This window comes from Lates calcarifer, linkage group LG14 (genome assembly GCF_001640805.2).
Source record: "Lates calcarifer isolate ASB-BC8 linkage group LG14, TLL_Latcal_v3, whole genome shotgun sequence".
NCBI classification, from domain to species: Eukaryota; Metazoa; Chordata; class Actinopteri; family Centropomidae; genus Lates; species Lates calcarifer.
Genome location: NC_066846.1, coordinates 11,983,615 through 11,999,950, shown reverse-complemented (window position 1 = coordinate 11,999,950; position 16,336 = coordinate 11,983,615). Strand labels below are relative to the sequence as shown.

Below are 16,336 nucleotides of genomic sequence, written 5' to 3'. Positions count from 1 at the left end.
ATCTCTGTTGCTGTTGTTTACTGACTGGCTCACTGACTTACTGTTGTTATATTTTGTTTTGTAATGTTTTGTCGTTACCTTTCTTTCTGTCTTGATGTTTTTTTGTCTCCTTATTTGTTACTGTTTCTCTGTTTTTGTGCATCAAATGTCAACACAAACTGAAACAAGAACCATGAACTTTTCTGTCTGGCTTCAGTCTCCACAGACGCTTCTGTGTGTGTATTTCTCTGTGTGTTCCTCGATGTTGCATAAGGGTGGTGAATGGTTATTTTTGTATTTGTATTTAATAACAGTTTTGTGTTGTGAATTATGAGTGTGTGTGTGTGTGTGTGTGTGTGTGTGTGTGTGTGTTGAAACCCACTGGCTCAAATCCACTTTCCAATCCATCTCTCTGCTTTAATCAGGTGTTGAGTCTCTGGTGGTCCTAATCCCTTCTTTAAATAACAACACACACACACACACACACACACACACACACACACACACACACACACACACACACACACACACCCAGCTCTGCCAGGTGGATCCTCCCCTGACCTCCTTAGTCTACCTGAGAGAGTACAGCACTGTTTGCAAGCTGTGTGTGTGTGTGTGTGTGTGTGTGTGTGTGTGTGTGTCAAAGTCAGCAGTGGTCTTTGACCTCTGATCTGCTTATCTCTTAATAACTCACAGCTGCTGTCAGCTACAGTGTGAACTCATGAGTGTATGTAGGCATACTTGTGTGTGACTGTGTGTGTGACTGTGTGTGTGACTGTGTATACAGACACAGTTGGGTGGGTTTATTGGTTTCAGTTTCACAATTTCACAAATGGCTCATTTGTGATCCCACCATGATGGAACAACTGGAAAGTAAAACTAGTCCGTCACTCTGACGGCTGATGTATGTGAACAGTCCATATGTCTGCAGGTGTGGACGGAGCCTTCTGCCACTGCAGTCATTAAAAAGTCATTTTTCAGTTTTGATTTGCATTTTCTTTTGCAGGTTCTCATGAAATGCTGTTCAGATTTGTGCTACCTGTGGAAGGAAACCTCACTATGACAGTAGTGAGGTTTCCTTCCACAGGTAGCTTCCACAGGCTTCGGCTGCTGGGACACCTGAATGCAACAGAGCGATCATTAATGTAAGTAACACCTGTGCTTTTCCTACTGTGTCAGGTCAAAAAAAGCCTATTCTATGTTTGGATGCTATCATTAATGTCTGCATGCTATGTCAGGGCTGGGTAGGTAGAGCCCCAGGCAAACAGAGAGTCATGCATCTACACTGCAGATGCAGGATTGTGCTTGTGCATTTTACAGAATGTTATAAGGTGTGCCATGATGTGTATCAAAATCAAGCAAAAGAGAAAACAAAAGTTAAACATTCACTGCCTCCTGCCTCTGACCTCTCAGATGTCTGGATTTAGAGCTTTTCTTCCACAGAAAATTAAAACAAACATTTGGATTTTGGGTGGTTTGTTGGATGGAACAGGAAACCTGAGCAGCATCTTCCTCTTTGTATCAGAAAAATGGAAAGAAACCAAGAATTTACATGTGATTTTTTTTTTTAAATCTTCAACTTCAAACTGTGTGTTTAAAGAACATTTAGCAAAAGCCTCAAACTTCAAGACAGAACTGAATCAAAGGTATGTGTGAATGAGGAAAAAAAAACCCCAACAATGTAAAAAAGTATGAATGGAGAGCATCATCTTTTATTTTCATTGATTGTGTGATTCATAAAGGCTTTGTAGTTTTAAATAAGGGTTCAGCTGATGTGGAAGGTCTTATTCATCAAAGCAACTTAGAGCATGTTCGATCAAATAATTAGAGAGAAATCAATGGAGGACGCCGGCTGTAACAGCACAGAGAAACTGCGTCTGTCAGAAACGTTGAAAGAATTAGAATTACCTCTGATGGCTGCTGGGGGAGGACTATAGCCGTGAATTCTGGGATGTAATTTTATTTTTGCAGATGCCATGCTGTCAGAGAACAAGTCGTGTTAACAATGCTCAGAATTTACAGTCATTTTCTTTCTTTTATAACAATAATGAATCAAATCATCAAGGTTATTTTATCATTGGGAAATGAAAGGTGGTGTCAATCAACACAACATTTCACCTGTTGTTGAAGCTGAAACATAAAGAGCGAATGCACCTGCCACATAATTACAAACTCTGTTTGGACAAAGCGACGATTTCCATTCTGCTCTGCTTCATGATGAAATGTAAATCCCTGTTTTGTCGTTAATGTGTGTCAGAGGTAACAAAACCAAACAAAAACTCTGAATACACATCAACAAATAAAGAGCTAAAAACAGCTGCAGTAACACATCCCTGAGAAGAATGTAATAATACGATCATGGAGGAAGTAATGATTTCCTGCACTGATAACAGACATAAGTTGAGCAAAAGTTAAGAGTTATATGTCAAAGTCAAAGCTGTTTTCACACCCTATTATTTGGTGGTTTAGGGCTAAAGGTCTTTACACACTTTGAGTACTTTCACACAGAATGCAAATAAACTTTTTTTATTTTTTAATTGTGGAAGGAGGTTGAATTCAGGAGGCGGTCCTGTGGGTTGTGTCAGAGAACGTCTGGTTGTTTAGGTTGGACGACTTGTTAGCCTCTTTGGGAGTGTTTTTTTTTTTTCGTTTGTCGTCTACGGTTTTTAGCTTGTTAGCTACACAGCAGATAGATATTTATTCCTTACTCTCTCAGGCTGTGTTTTATGTGTTTACTCTTTGCAACAGTATCTTATGTGTTTGCAGGAATCTGCGCGTTGCTTTACTTTTAATGACTTGTTCCACCTGGAAACTGATTTAAGTCAGACAGAAGTATGCCCTTCCTGTGTTTGTGTGTTTGTGCATGGTTGTTTATTTGTCCACACACACACAGCAAAAGACTTGAGTCCCTCTCATAGTGAAATAGCATGAAATAGTAAACTGACAGCTGGCAAATCACACACATGGAGAGTGAGTGGATGTCACAGTGAACGAGCTCGGAGCAAAGTGAATGGGTTTGTTAGCGTGTGCACACAGCGGGATATTGGCTGTCGTATTTTACTCTGGCATTCATAGATGTCACCCATCTGTTACACAGCAATGCCAGGTGGGCAAAGTGAGTGGCAAGAGCATGGGAGAAGTGTGTGGTGGTGTGTGTGTGTGTGTGTACATACATTTCTCCGAGCCTTTTGTGTGTGTTTGCATGTCTGCCTCTGTGGGTAATAAATAAACCTCAGTGGGGAATCTGAGGCAGTAATGAGAGAACACTCGTCAAATTAGTTCTTTAATTCAAAGGTTTTCACCAGCACAATCGGGGTTTCAGGAGGGGTTTCCTGGGAGAAGCACCAAACAGTGATACACACACACACACACACACACCACACACTTCCTTGCGACTATAAAATGTTTGCTTTTCAGGAATTTAGAAAAAGCCTTTTCAGCCCTGAATGCTCTCACGACGCGTATTAATACCCCCCAAATTATGAGCTCGTCTTTTCTCTTTGTGCTATTGCCTTACAGACCAGCACCTTATTTATCCTTTATACTTATACAGCATATGAGAATATTTATTCACATAATGAAGCACAACTTTTCTTTCTGTCGCAATCATTAGCTGAGTTTCTAACCAAATACAGCAGAGTTTAACAATGTTCATTCCCATCCCACGTTTCATGTATGTCAAGATTTATTCACTGTCTGTTTTCATTGCTCTTTGTCGCGTTGTCTTCTTATAACTCTTCATCCCTTGCCTTGTGCAGTTTTTCGTGATACTGTGAGACTTTTTATTCCCTTTAGTCAAGTGTAATCATACAGTGTAGTCATGCAGTAGGTGATTTGTTAGCAGGAATACTACAGGCAGCAGCATGTCTCTGTGGCGCTCTTGCTACTCTACAGTTGCTACTGGTGACTTTAATCACAAAGGTGACCCTACTCTATTTAGTGTATAGGTTCTAATACAGTACTGAATATTTATAGTATAGTTTAGAGCATATTATATATCCAAGATGAAACTGACAGAAGCGAGGGACTGAGAGAAAAATGCAAATCTATCTGGTACCTCAGCACCATGGATTCATCAGTACACAGCACAGTTGGGACACTGATATCTCAGTAACCTAACTTCAGTCAGATGAAGGATCAATGAGTCAGGCAAATGTGGATAGAAACTCACCTATTGATGCAAACAACACAGAGCTACTCAAAGACATTCCACTGGGCAAAATGAACAGTAAAGGCCCTGCACACTGCTCAGGCTGAAGCTGGGTGCAGCCAGGCTGGAAATTATGTGAAGCCACCAAACTTGTTGCACCAGTAAGAATGATAAAGATGTCATTTTCCCCACTGAAACTGTGCAAAAACAGGTGTGGCAAGGCAGTGGAGGAGATGTCAGTCATGCATCCAGTCATGCAAAATAAGTTAAAACAACTTTGTGGACCCTTAAAGTTCAACTCAATGCAGCTGCAGATAATGACGATACAGCTGACGCCTAATTTACCCAGAAAATGAGAAGGTTTTCTTTCGTCATCCACACGACAACATGCTGCTCTGATGAATTATTTAACCTTATGGACCACTCACTGTGACCCACTGAGCTGAATCAGGCGGATCCCGATCCTGACTGTTGCTCATTTTCCCTGAAGCTTAAAATCATAATTCATAAAAATGCTGTATAATTCTGTTTCAGGCATGGCCTCTTACTTTTTTAAACATACTAAAGGGTTGTCGCAAAGACTCGCTGAAGACATTAAATAGATGTCGAAACCTTCAGACTCTATAGTTAATGTGCCTGTCATGTCATTGTCAGTGCGATAAGTTGAGCAGATAAGTCCTGTTTGTTCTATTAAAGTGTCATTTCTGCTGATTGCTGATTTGGGTTCACATGAATATAGATTTTTAGTTGTAATGTTCTTCAAGATCAGAAGCTCAGCAGCGGTTCGGCAAATAAACTAAAATTAGATGAAGCAGAAGATGTTCTCCTGTCCTGTCACGCTCCGGCTGATTATGTCTGTACAAGCTGTTTTCTGACAGTATTCAAACTTGTGACAAATATCTTTGAGGCTGCCATGTGTTGTCATATCTGAGAGTGAGCAAGCAGCTCTCAGAAGTCCAGGAGTGTCCCTGAACACATCACACGCTTTATATCCGTAAGGAATTGATTATTTGATTGAAAACAAGGCCCAGTGGCTTTTGCTCTGCGGATTCATTTGATATCCCTCCTCCTCGGGATTCACAGGATACACACATGACCGAGTCTCCCTCGTCTGCAACAGACTGTGGAAAAACTCGGCAAGTGATAAGCCTTATCAGAATATTGGAAGAAATCAAGGGAATCCCACAAGGGCCGGAACAGGAAGCCTGCCTCGCACTGCATCAACGTGGAAATCTGTGATGTGCAGAAGAAAAAAAAACATATTTATTCCGAGAGACACTTTATACTGTTAAAGATAGGACTGCTTCACTGCTCTCAGAATGAATTCAAATGGCTGCTGTGATCGACATTAGGTTGCTTGTTGCGTTGCTATTGCTATACTCAATGAAACCTTGGAACCTTATGATAACCTTAAAGACGGCTCAGTCTTTGCTGTTTGACGTCTTCTGTTTACTGTTTCTTTTTGTATTCATCAAGAACAAGGTCCTCCAAAACAACTCAAAGGACCACAATTATTATTCTGTTTTGTCATCACTCTGGGGCTCAGCCTTTTGGTTACCCTCTGGTGATTTCAAGTGTGATTTGGATGCAGGCTTTCCTGTCATCTGATGATCATATAACCTGCTGTCATTGCAGTTCCTGCCACTGAGGTGGCAAAGCACCATCTACTGTCCGGCTCACCAATTGGCTGCTATCTGTGGGCTTCATCTAATTATGTAGTTGAAAAGTCAAAGTCCTCATGAAACAAAGCTCCTGCGTTCTTGTGTTTTCTTTCCTGATTGAAATGTTGTACTGTGTGTTACATCAGATCAACAGTTCAGGAACAAAGAGAAACATCCATCAGAAGACAAACAAACTTTTTTCCCTGAACTCAGCTTTATTCTTGGTAACAGAGCTGAGATTTTACTTTCACTATAAAAAGAAGTATTCATTGTTTGACCTCAGAGACGTTATTACTGCAGCTATCTTTCTACTTTCTCCTACCTCCACTTGGGGGGACAGGTTGCCTTTGGCCATTCCTCAGTTTGTGAGAGATGGTGAGATGAGAAATTGCCAGCGGGCACTCAAAAACACGTCTCCATTCAAATAAACAAAAGCTCGCCATTAACAGCACTTTTATTTTTCCTTTAATCAACATTACAGTATTGTGAAATTTTAATTGATTCATGACATTAATCTCAAAGCCTAATTGATTTCACTTTTTGGTGTTTAATTGGTACAACAACCACTTTATGACAGGCGCATGGGAATGGAAAATGCAAATGTTGCTGCAGTATTGTAATTCACTTTCCTAAACTGTACAGACAATTAAAGCCATATCTACATTAATTCAATATTTTCTAATTTCTAATATTTAAGAAGAGCGGATACAGATGAGAATGATTATTGAAGCAGAAATGAACTGAACAACTTTAAACTACTACCTTTAGATAAACTAGTATAAGTAAAAAAATGCACAAAACTACATTCAAGGCTTGAAAAATGTACATTTTCAACTCTAATGTTCAGAACGAGGGAGGGAAACTCACAATCCACAGCCACAGTGTAAATATTTTACACATTTGTGTCTGTGTGTCTTCATTCTGAGTCCGTCCATGCCTGCATCTTTGTCACAAACTGCCCCCTTGATTCTGCCAGAGGGACGCTCAGTGCCAATGACAAATTATGACCTGACTGAATAATTGATTTACAACTATATTTGGTCGGCCACCAGCCCCTGCAGAACTAATTGGTTTACGGTTTACACAGAAGCTGTGCAAGGGCATTTTCTTTCTCTCTCTCCATGTGTTTCCCTTTTTCTTGTTTCAAAAGTCAGTGAAGGAGAGCAAGAGGAACAACCTGCATCTCTGATGGAATGAAAATAATTTAAACAAATGCCTCACCTTGAAAGTGCTTCGTCACGGCTCAGGCTATTTGAAAAGCAACATGTCTAAAGGGCAGTGTGCATGTACAAGCAAACTAAGTATGTTTCCATCTGTGTTTTGTGTGTGTGTAGTGTTTGTGTCCCCTGCCGCCACTGCCGCTCTGTCGCATTTAATTTCCCCATGAATAAATTACCCTCAACCTTCCCCTTGACTCACCCCCATCCGCAAGATTTTCACTCCGACCAATCGGGACAGCCTCGTCACCAGGTGACTCGGAAGTGACGGATCGGAAGTGCTGACCTGATTAGTTTGATGAAAGCTGGACCGGAATCTTAAATTAGAGAGGAACAGAGCAGAGGTGACAGGCAGGGAGTAGGATCTATATTCGGGTTAAGACCCCGGATCGGCAACAGTCAAAGAGGATTGTGGATTGTGGACGTGGTGGCTTTGAGAAGTACTACCTCGGCCTGTAGGGACAGGTGGGGGATTAATCAAAAGGGGGCAGGGACAGTGTGGGAGACGTCTGAATATTTTTTTTTGTGTGTGCACATGTCTTCACCCTGAGAAGTTAAGATGTTGAGGGGTGTTTTGCTCCAATCTGTTTGCATTCCAGTTGCCAGCAGTGGATGACTCATGCTCTGCCGTTTGCACCATGCAGAGAGTATTAGGTCCATAGTTAATAATCTTTCTCTGGCCTGCAGACACACAGCAGCACTTCCTAATCTTTATCTGAGGACACGTGGAGAAAGTGATTGTGTGCTCTAGAGAGTGACAACATTTTGTCCAGTCCTCATTTCTTGGAAGGGCTGTTTGAGTGTCTACAACGGTTATCAATCCAACAAAGAAAAGATAATCAGGTGTCGGGCAACAGTTCTGCTCTGACTGTAAAGAATGATAACACATATTGCCTTGTGTGTGACCAGTGTACAAACAATAATACCTATTTGCATCCACTGTCACATACACAGAAGGCTAGATTGTGAGATTGTGTCCCCGCATGGAAGCAAACACCCTTTTCCATCTGTTGTTTTCTCAGAGAAAATTATTTCCTAGACAGACGGAGGTGTTTGCTTGTGTGTGTGTTTAATGTCCATTTAACTACATTATGCTCATACATATGACACATCTTTTTTTGTGTCGCTGCAAGCAACAAGAAGTTGATGTGATCTTGGTAAATAGTCTCCTGAAATAGGAAAACTTATTTTGTTGTCAATTACAATCAACACAGCCCCTTTTAGAAGCAAACAGACATCAGTTTCTCGATTGAAACACATTGAGATTAACACGTTGCACATCTTCTAGGTATGACTGGAGGTCTTTTGGTTCAACTTGATCCCTTGACTTCAGGTCAAACCTTTTTTAACGTTTTGGTTTATGACCAAATATCTGCTTTAATACCAAATACATTCCCTTCAGCTGTACTTTGTATTCAGTGCCAGTTACAAGCTAAACACAAGATGCTGCACACAATGTCTTTGTGAGACCGTAGAGACTGTTTGGTTCAAGGGTCTAACCAAATGGATTAGTGCCACAGTTTGTCCCGATAAAGAAAGTAATCGACTTGGAAACATTTTGTCCTCTTCCCTGTCCATCACTGGAAAATACTAAGAAACCCTGTTGTATGTAGTAACAGTAAGTAAGATTCTCACACCAGTAGCGTGTGAATAAATCCCATATTTAGTCTAAATCATTAATTCTGTTATTGGCTCAAATAAGCCTCGACTTCCTTTTTATGAAAGTGACACAGTGATGGTAATGAACACATCATCTAACTACTCATCAGTTTCCAGAAACTCATTGTTGAGGGATATAAATCAGAGACTGAAAATTAAGTTCCACATGGATTTTGTTTATCATAGGAGCAGTATCTTGTATAAGCCGTTAAACGTCCCTCCATATGGAGCAGTCCCCGTGCTGTCTTCTTTATTGAACCAGATGTTTTCTCTTCTCTAAAAAGTTAAGGACTGCAGCAAACTATCAGGAGCCCTGCTAGTTTCAAATACTTATCAGATCGCTCATAATGAAGGCAACAGTTTCTTCCACCACAATACTGACAAGTGAGCGGGTCAGAGAGCAGTGCTGTCAAAGAGATCTGACAATATTGCTTTGACCTTTGAGTGATCGTGACATAGACCAATGCCAGGGCGAGAAGTAAGAGCTCTGAAGAGAGGTAGAAAGGCTTATTCTCTTTCACAATAAGAGCTTATTAGAGCGAGTGGATGGACGGTTATGGGAGAGTGGACATGACTCATAGGCAAGAGGATAACGTGAGGTTCTTTCTCAAATAGATGAGATTTCAGCCCCGCAGTAGAACAGAGGAAGAGAGAGAGACCCCGCTGTTCGGGCCGTGGATGGAAGGTCATTAAACCAGCAGAGGAAGAAGAATCACGACAGGCTTCACATCTGGTATAATGAGGGAAGTAATCCGGAGCTTATGTTGGGGAGGATTTCTAAAACGGGGAGCAGTAGTGTCACCTACAACACTGGCACTGACTTGGTTACAAACTCAATAAGAATTTTGTCCAAGGGCAAATTGCCCGTCGTTTCTTGGCTCTCGGGTTAAACATCAGCCGGAACCGAACCATTTCTGCTTAGGAGTCATTGTGATCTGACGAAGTTCAATCTGCTTTTTCATGGATTCAGTCATGATCCGCCTCTTTCTTCCTGCCTGGACCCTGTGTTATTATTTCCTGTTTTACACTGAAATTTCTCCCCTTGTTTGTCTTTGTTTGGTTGTTTGATTCCTACCCTTGTGTGTTTCCTGCCTTTGTCATTGCCTGCCTTGCGCCAATTAGTTTCACCTCTTCCCAATTACCCTTGCCTTCCATGTGGATTTAGCCTCTGTGCTCCCCTCAGTGTCTTCCCTGTGCATCTGCTTTTGTTCCCTCCAGTTTTCCTGTCAACTCACCTACCTGTTTATCCATCTGTCTACCTGTAAGCCTGCCTTTGTTACAGTAAAGCACCTTAGCCACATCAGTCAGTCTGGTGTGTCTTTTCCCTGAGTCCCTGGCTTCACTTTGACAGATTCAGATTCAGCTTTGACCATAATTACTTGGTGATTATGCGAGTATGCCAGTCTCTAACCAGGAATAGACAGATGATTGACAAGTGCTTTTTCATTTGGTAAGAACCGACAAACTCTCTCTGCACCAAACTGAGTAAACATGCCAGTTGCTGGTGTCCCATCAGGTTTTGCTTCATCTTTTCTAGCTAGAAAAACAAAGTGGTTTCTATGGGAGTATTGTTAGACTTTAGCCAAATCAGATCCTGGGTAAGTCTAAAGGTATTGAGGAGACTACACAGCTACTGATCTGTGGAGATGCAGTACAGTCCAGGTTACAGTACATGTAGAGTTTGAAAATCTTCAGATTTGGCGCCACCCAGTGGCCGTATCGAAAAAGACACTACAACTCTCCCTGCCCTTTTGGATACCCTTTAACCCCATTAATGCTATAATAACATTAAAATTCTACTTTAAGAAATTATTCAGGAGGTTCAGGAGTATAACTTGACTTTGAATTAAATGTGAGCAATGCCAGTTGTCATTATCATTTAAATGACACTCCATAATTGGCCAGTTGGTTCCGGATCTAACTGCCAGACTTAATAAATTTACAGTCAGCATTTCTCTGACAAGTATCTTGTAGCAACATCAGTCCAGCTTTACTGAGTGAAATGACTTTGGCAGCAAAGTTAAAAGTGCTGTAGCGAGTGAGCATTTTATTTTACTGTGGAGAAATAATATGCATACATGTACTGTAATTTCAAACACTGGCTTTACACATCTAGCTGTGTAAAAGCTGATGTGTTATTTATTAATATTTAGTACCTTAATAAAATCTTGCAGCTGTTAAGTCTCAAAAGATGTTTTTAAGCAATAACTCCAGTCTCGATGTGGTCATAACAAAACCTCTATATTTTCCCAGGAGCTTTTTTAACTCCATATACGTCTTAAGCCTCGTTCTTTGCTCTGTCTATCGTCTTTTGGGGAATAAGAACAGGGATGACTCACCTGTTTCAAAGATGCAACATAAATAGCCTCGCTGTCTTCTCTAACGTCTCCTTTGTCTCAATTGGTCCCCGTGGACCTCCTCTCTCCCCTCTCTGCACTTTTGTCTTAAGATGGTCCCGGAGATAAGGGGATTTATTTTTAGCCACACGACCTGCGTATAAAGAGTTTCACTCCAGAATGAGGTGTCCACCATTTGAAATGGGTGCCTCTTGCCTCAGTGATTACTGTCATCAAAGTAAAGCCATTCTCGAACACCATTATAGTTATGAGTCACCTTTGCTGCTATTCTGTTTTTAAAGCCAGAATCATGTGCAATTTTGAAACACAGGTGAATTTCAGGTGGCAAAAATAAACTCTGTATGTCAGACCTATTTTGTATCTCCCATGGGTCATTAATTTGTTGTTCATATGTAACTTTTATTTAAGTGTATACTGAGATTTAAACCAGTAAACTTTTGCTAATGACACCTGGCTAAGACAAGTGGAAAATAACAAACAAACCACACATTGTACAACAACACACACAAAATGTTCAGAGAGGAGAGGCTATGTAACGGAAGAAAAACAAGTCTGTAAATGTGTTTTGTTTCTTTCATTATACATTTCATGAGCTGATGTCTAATTAGCTGCGTTGCACCATCCACTTTTCCATAATCTTCACTAAAGAAGCATGGTTTGTAGACAGATATGAGACATACTGTAACTCAGTGGTACAGAAATGTCACTTGAATAAACTCTATCAACTTATTTTCCAGGTTAGTAAACTTAATTTCAGATTAGCGACTGAGCTAACGAGCTTGCTAACTGTCAGAATATTTCATCAGACACTCATAATGTGCAAGTATGCATATTTTTATGTCCATCCGTGCTAGTAAACATATCTCTTTGTGAAACTTTCTTCTAACCAAATAATCAAAGCCAAACAGGCGTTTGTAGAGTAATCAGGCTCTGACTCTTAGCTGATTATAGTCAGTAGTATGGTGTTGTTTGTTTCTGATGTTTATATGTGTTGGGAATGTGTAATATCTGTCACAGCTGGAGACAGAGTCAGTGCAGTCCAGTCATTTAATACACAATGAAAAAAAAGACATACAGGATGGTGTGGCAGGAGAACAAATCCAGTCAGGAGCAAGCAGGAATCCAAGATCCAAACAAAACGGGAAAAAAGTCCAAACACAACGAAGCCAAGCAAAAACAAGGAGTTCAGGACATGAAGCAGACAACAAACTTAATGTGATGCTCTGGCAACTGAAAGCGGGGAAGACGAGGATGTGTACACAAGAACTAATTGACTGTTGGGAAGCAGGTGACACGATTCAGTCGCTCATTTAGCTTTTCTTTCCTCAGACTTTCAGAACGAGTGAAGCCTGTTCCTGGTGTTTACTTTTCATACACTTGATATTTACAAAGTTAAACAGCAGCTCCTTTATGAGACACAGAAAAGACTCCCAAGAATAAATCATTCTTTGTTGCTCCCATGAAACAATCTGGTTGTGATTTCAGCTGTCTAAAAACATCTGCAGGGTTGAGTCCTCTCTGTCCAGCTGTTGTTACAGATGTGTCTGAACAAACTGCGATCCTTCAACTCAGTCACAGACTCACCTTTCCCTCCTCTGTCGACGTTTATCCCTTGAACATCTAGGGCTTATGGGTAATGATGTTCCTTAAAAGCCACTAAAAACATAAAATTTAAATTGATAATTATATTAGATCAATTTTCAATAAACTGTCGTCCTTATCTAGACATATAAAGCAAGCCATATGACAGCAGTCTGACAATATACTTCTTCATGTGTGCTGCCTATGATTATGATTATTGATCATTTACGTCATTTCTCGGGCTCCAGCTTTTTCAAATGTGAATATTTCTTCTGTATCATTGAAAATGTAATATCTGTGGGTTCTGTACTGCTGGTTGGCAACAAGCTATTTGAGAACGCCACCATGGGCTCATGGGAAATAGTCAATTTTTCATCATTTTCTGACACTAAATGACCAGTTGACAGATCGTAAAATGATCAAATTAAATGTTTGTTTAAGCCATAATTCAGTGCAAATTCAAAACTCTCCCTGAATTAAAAGGCAAACTGATAATATAATACACTTCACGCACCCACCCACACACACACACACACACACACACACACACACACACACACTGAGAGGCCAGAGAGAGGCTTCACAACAAATGCAGAGACAAACAGACAAAAGCGATTAGCAGACGCTGTCATGCTGCAAAAGCCTCCAAGAGCTGCTGCTACGTGTCCCTCTTAAATGAACACTCGCTCTCCCCCTCTCTCTCTCTCTCCCTCACACACACACCACACACACACACACACACACACAGAGACTCCAAATAGATAAGCAAGCCATTGTGAGTTGTGTGAGTCTATTCTTCCCTAACATAAACTCACACACACACACACATTTCACAGGACAGTCAATTTTCTGTACATAGTGACACAGATTGTAATCACCCACAGACATGACAGGCATTTTAATCTGGCTGAGAACAACACAATGCTTACAGCAAATAGCCTCAAGATCTGTGCATGTGTTTGTGTGTCTGCCTCAGTGTGTCCTCTATCTCATTCCTGTGGCTGCTCGGGGGAAAAATGTGACTTGAATCCTGATGTGTTTAATTGAAACCTGTTTTATCCCCCATTTACCACACTCATCTACGGAGGATTATGGATGGAGACAGGAGGAGCAGGAGGGAGGAGGAAGGGTGGAGAAAAGAGGGAGATAAGAAGATTGGTGGAGGAATTCATAGAGGGAGGGAGATCAGGTTATTATTAGCTGCTATCATTCTTACTCACAATTATCATGTTTTTATTTTTAGGCGACACCACTGATTTTGACCACCATGGTTTTCCTGCACTGCATTTCCCAGACATCAGCTGTCAGTCAAGAGGTGGGTGGTGCTCGTGACATCATGTTTGCTGCAGTTTTCTGTAGGTGGAGCTCTTCTCTTTGTTCAGCTCCGAGTGCTCATCATCACCACCAAGTTCTTCCTCTGTGTATGTGGTGGACAGACACATCACTTCCTCCATCATATTCACAGGGTATGAAGTAGCCTTCAGTACTAATGTTTTTTTCCCATACACCCCCTCATACTCAACATACTGTATTTTATAGAATATATATAGATAGAAATAGAATAGGTAGCAATTTCTAAAGGAAACGCCAAAGGATGGTGCTTAAGTACATTTCTGAAAGGATTCAATAAACACCCAAAGAGCAAAGACTTCAGACTGTGAGGATTCAACATTGTTTTTCAGTGGCAGTAATTTAGCGATTGGTGGCACAGCCTCCATAAGTAAAGGGTTAGAATTAAAAAAAATGTGACTGTCATTGGCCAGGTGTTTGCATCTTAATGTAAAAGAAGGCTTGTGGGAAAGTTTTGATGTATAATACGTCTGTGAAGAGTTAAAACTGTTTTCTTAAAATAACAGTCTCACTCAATATGTCAAAAAGCACACATTTTTCTCAAGAAGCTGAAGTCTTATTAATGTGTCGAGGTAAAAAAAAAAAATGTGGTTTAGTGGTTAAGCTAGCCAACTTGCATGGTGATATTTGATGGTGCATAGTCGTGCCTTTGGTTCCTTCTTGCTGAGTGCAGATACCCACTGACTCCAGGAAATTGTTGATGATGTATTGTAATGTTTATGTTTATGCCTCTTGCCCAATGTCAGCTGGGATTGGCTCCAGCTCCCCGGGATCCTCAGAGGATTAGCTGCATAGCCGATGGATGAATGGGTGGATGAATGGGTAGATATATATTCTGTTTATCTTCCGCGGATGAGGATGATTCAGCTTTCATTGTTTACCATTACAGATTACCAGAGAGTTTGAGTGACGAGAGCAGAGAGAAAACGAGGCGGCGCTCCTGACAACCTCCACCTCCGTCTGCGTGTCCCAACATGTGAGTAACAAAGAAATCAATATCACTTATGGCTACTCCATGGTTCATGGACTCCATGTGTGTGAGTGCGTTCATGTCACCTTTCATTCGCACCAGAGTCTCATGAGTTATCGGCACTATATGAGTGTGTGTGTGTGTGTGTGTGTGTGGGTGTACGATGCCTCAGACTAATTGCATTAGTGCCAATTAGCAATGCAGGAAGCTGATGATTACCTTGCTACTCGCATCAATTATCTTGAACCCCTGTGGGTCATACATGATTAGAGAGGGTAGGAGAAATAATCGGAGCAGTAATACTTACATATCTTTAGATTAGTACTGTTTTTTTTGTCGCTGATACTGAGTATTGTCGTGTGTGTTTACATTTTGTCACAGAGCAGATCAGATTTTTTTGTGGCATGCCTTTAAAACTAGTTAAAGAGACAGTTTACATGCAGCCCAGCAACTTGCACTGCCTTCAGATGCAATGTATTGATTTTATCTGTCTCTACCAGCGTGACTCTAATCACTCGGCTTGAACAAATTAGCATTATAATCTGTAGGATGTATGATTTTTAAAAAACTGTAACGAATGACGAGATTGTAGGTGACATGAAACCCCATATCAGCTTTGATGTATTTACTCTGTCATGCTTCAGCTGTAACCCTGAGGCAGTGAGCACACCAAGTGTCAACTTCAGTGGAGCAAATCGTTCATGAAATTTTACCCCATAAACACGCAACATTTACAGTTTTGTTGACAGAATCCTGTTAAAGCAGATTAAATGTGTTGAGAAGTTTTTTTTTGTTTGTTTTTTTTTTTAGCATATATTTGTTTAGATTTTGGAAAACTGGCACCATTACAAATCATGCCGAATTAGCTATTAGCAGTTGCTGTTTGCAGTGTATCCATGAATGTACGGAAAACTTCCTGATACTCTGACAGTGAAGAAAACTTAAAAATGTAATGATTCTCAGGCAAGTTCTGCAGTTATAAGGAGCATATTCATAGATAACAGGTAATAATATTCTTGGAAAGTGTAAGTGACACTCAACCTAAAAATGTATGTGTGATGTATGTGTGTTTGGAAATGACTGAGAATGAGGAGCACTGTTGATGCTAACTGTGGAGGATATTGATGTCTGATTAGCCAGATGTTCCTCCTGCTATTATGAATCTAATGAGCTCAGTACAAAGAAATATTGCTTTTGAGTCAAATTGCATCTCAGCACTGTGATTTTTTTCTCTATTGAACCTCTTCTTTAAGCTGGACATAACTGACTCATCCACCCTTTTTCTTTGTGCACTTTTAGACATTGTGCAGAAACTCAAAACACATGGCACACACTCACACAGATCCTTTCAGTTCTCTCAGGATACGCAGCAGCAGTGATTGTTTGACAGGCTTCAGATATGGCAGAGAGCC

The 16,336-nt window shown here is 40.7% G+C and overlaps 1 long non-coding RNA gene across 1 annotated transcript; it reads left to right on the top strand.

Moving 5' to 3' along the window:
* Positions 1 to 1,078: 1,078 nt before the first annotated feature.
* On the top strand, positions 1,079 to 15,068 carry LOC108881878 (uncharacterized). The gene is made up of 3 exons (XR_001960692.2): positions 1,079 to 1,124; positions 13,848 to 13,919; positions 14,844 to 15,068. It is a non-coding gene; the product is annotated as an uncharacterized LOC108881878 (long non-coding RNA).
* Positions 15,069 to 16,336: the final 1,268 nt, after the last annotated feature.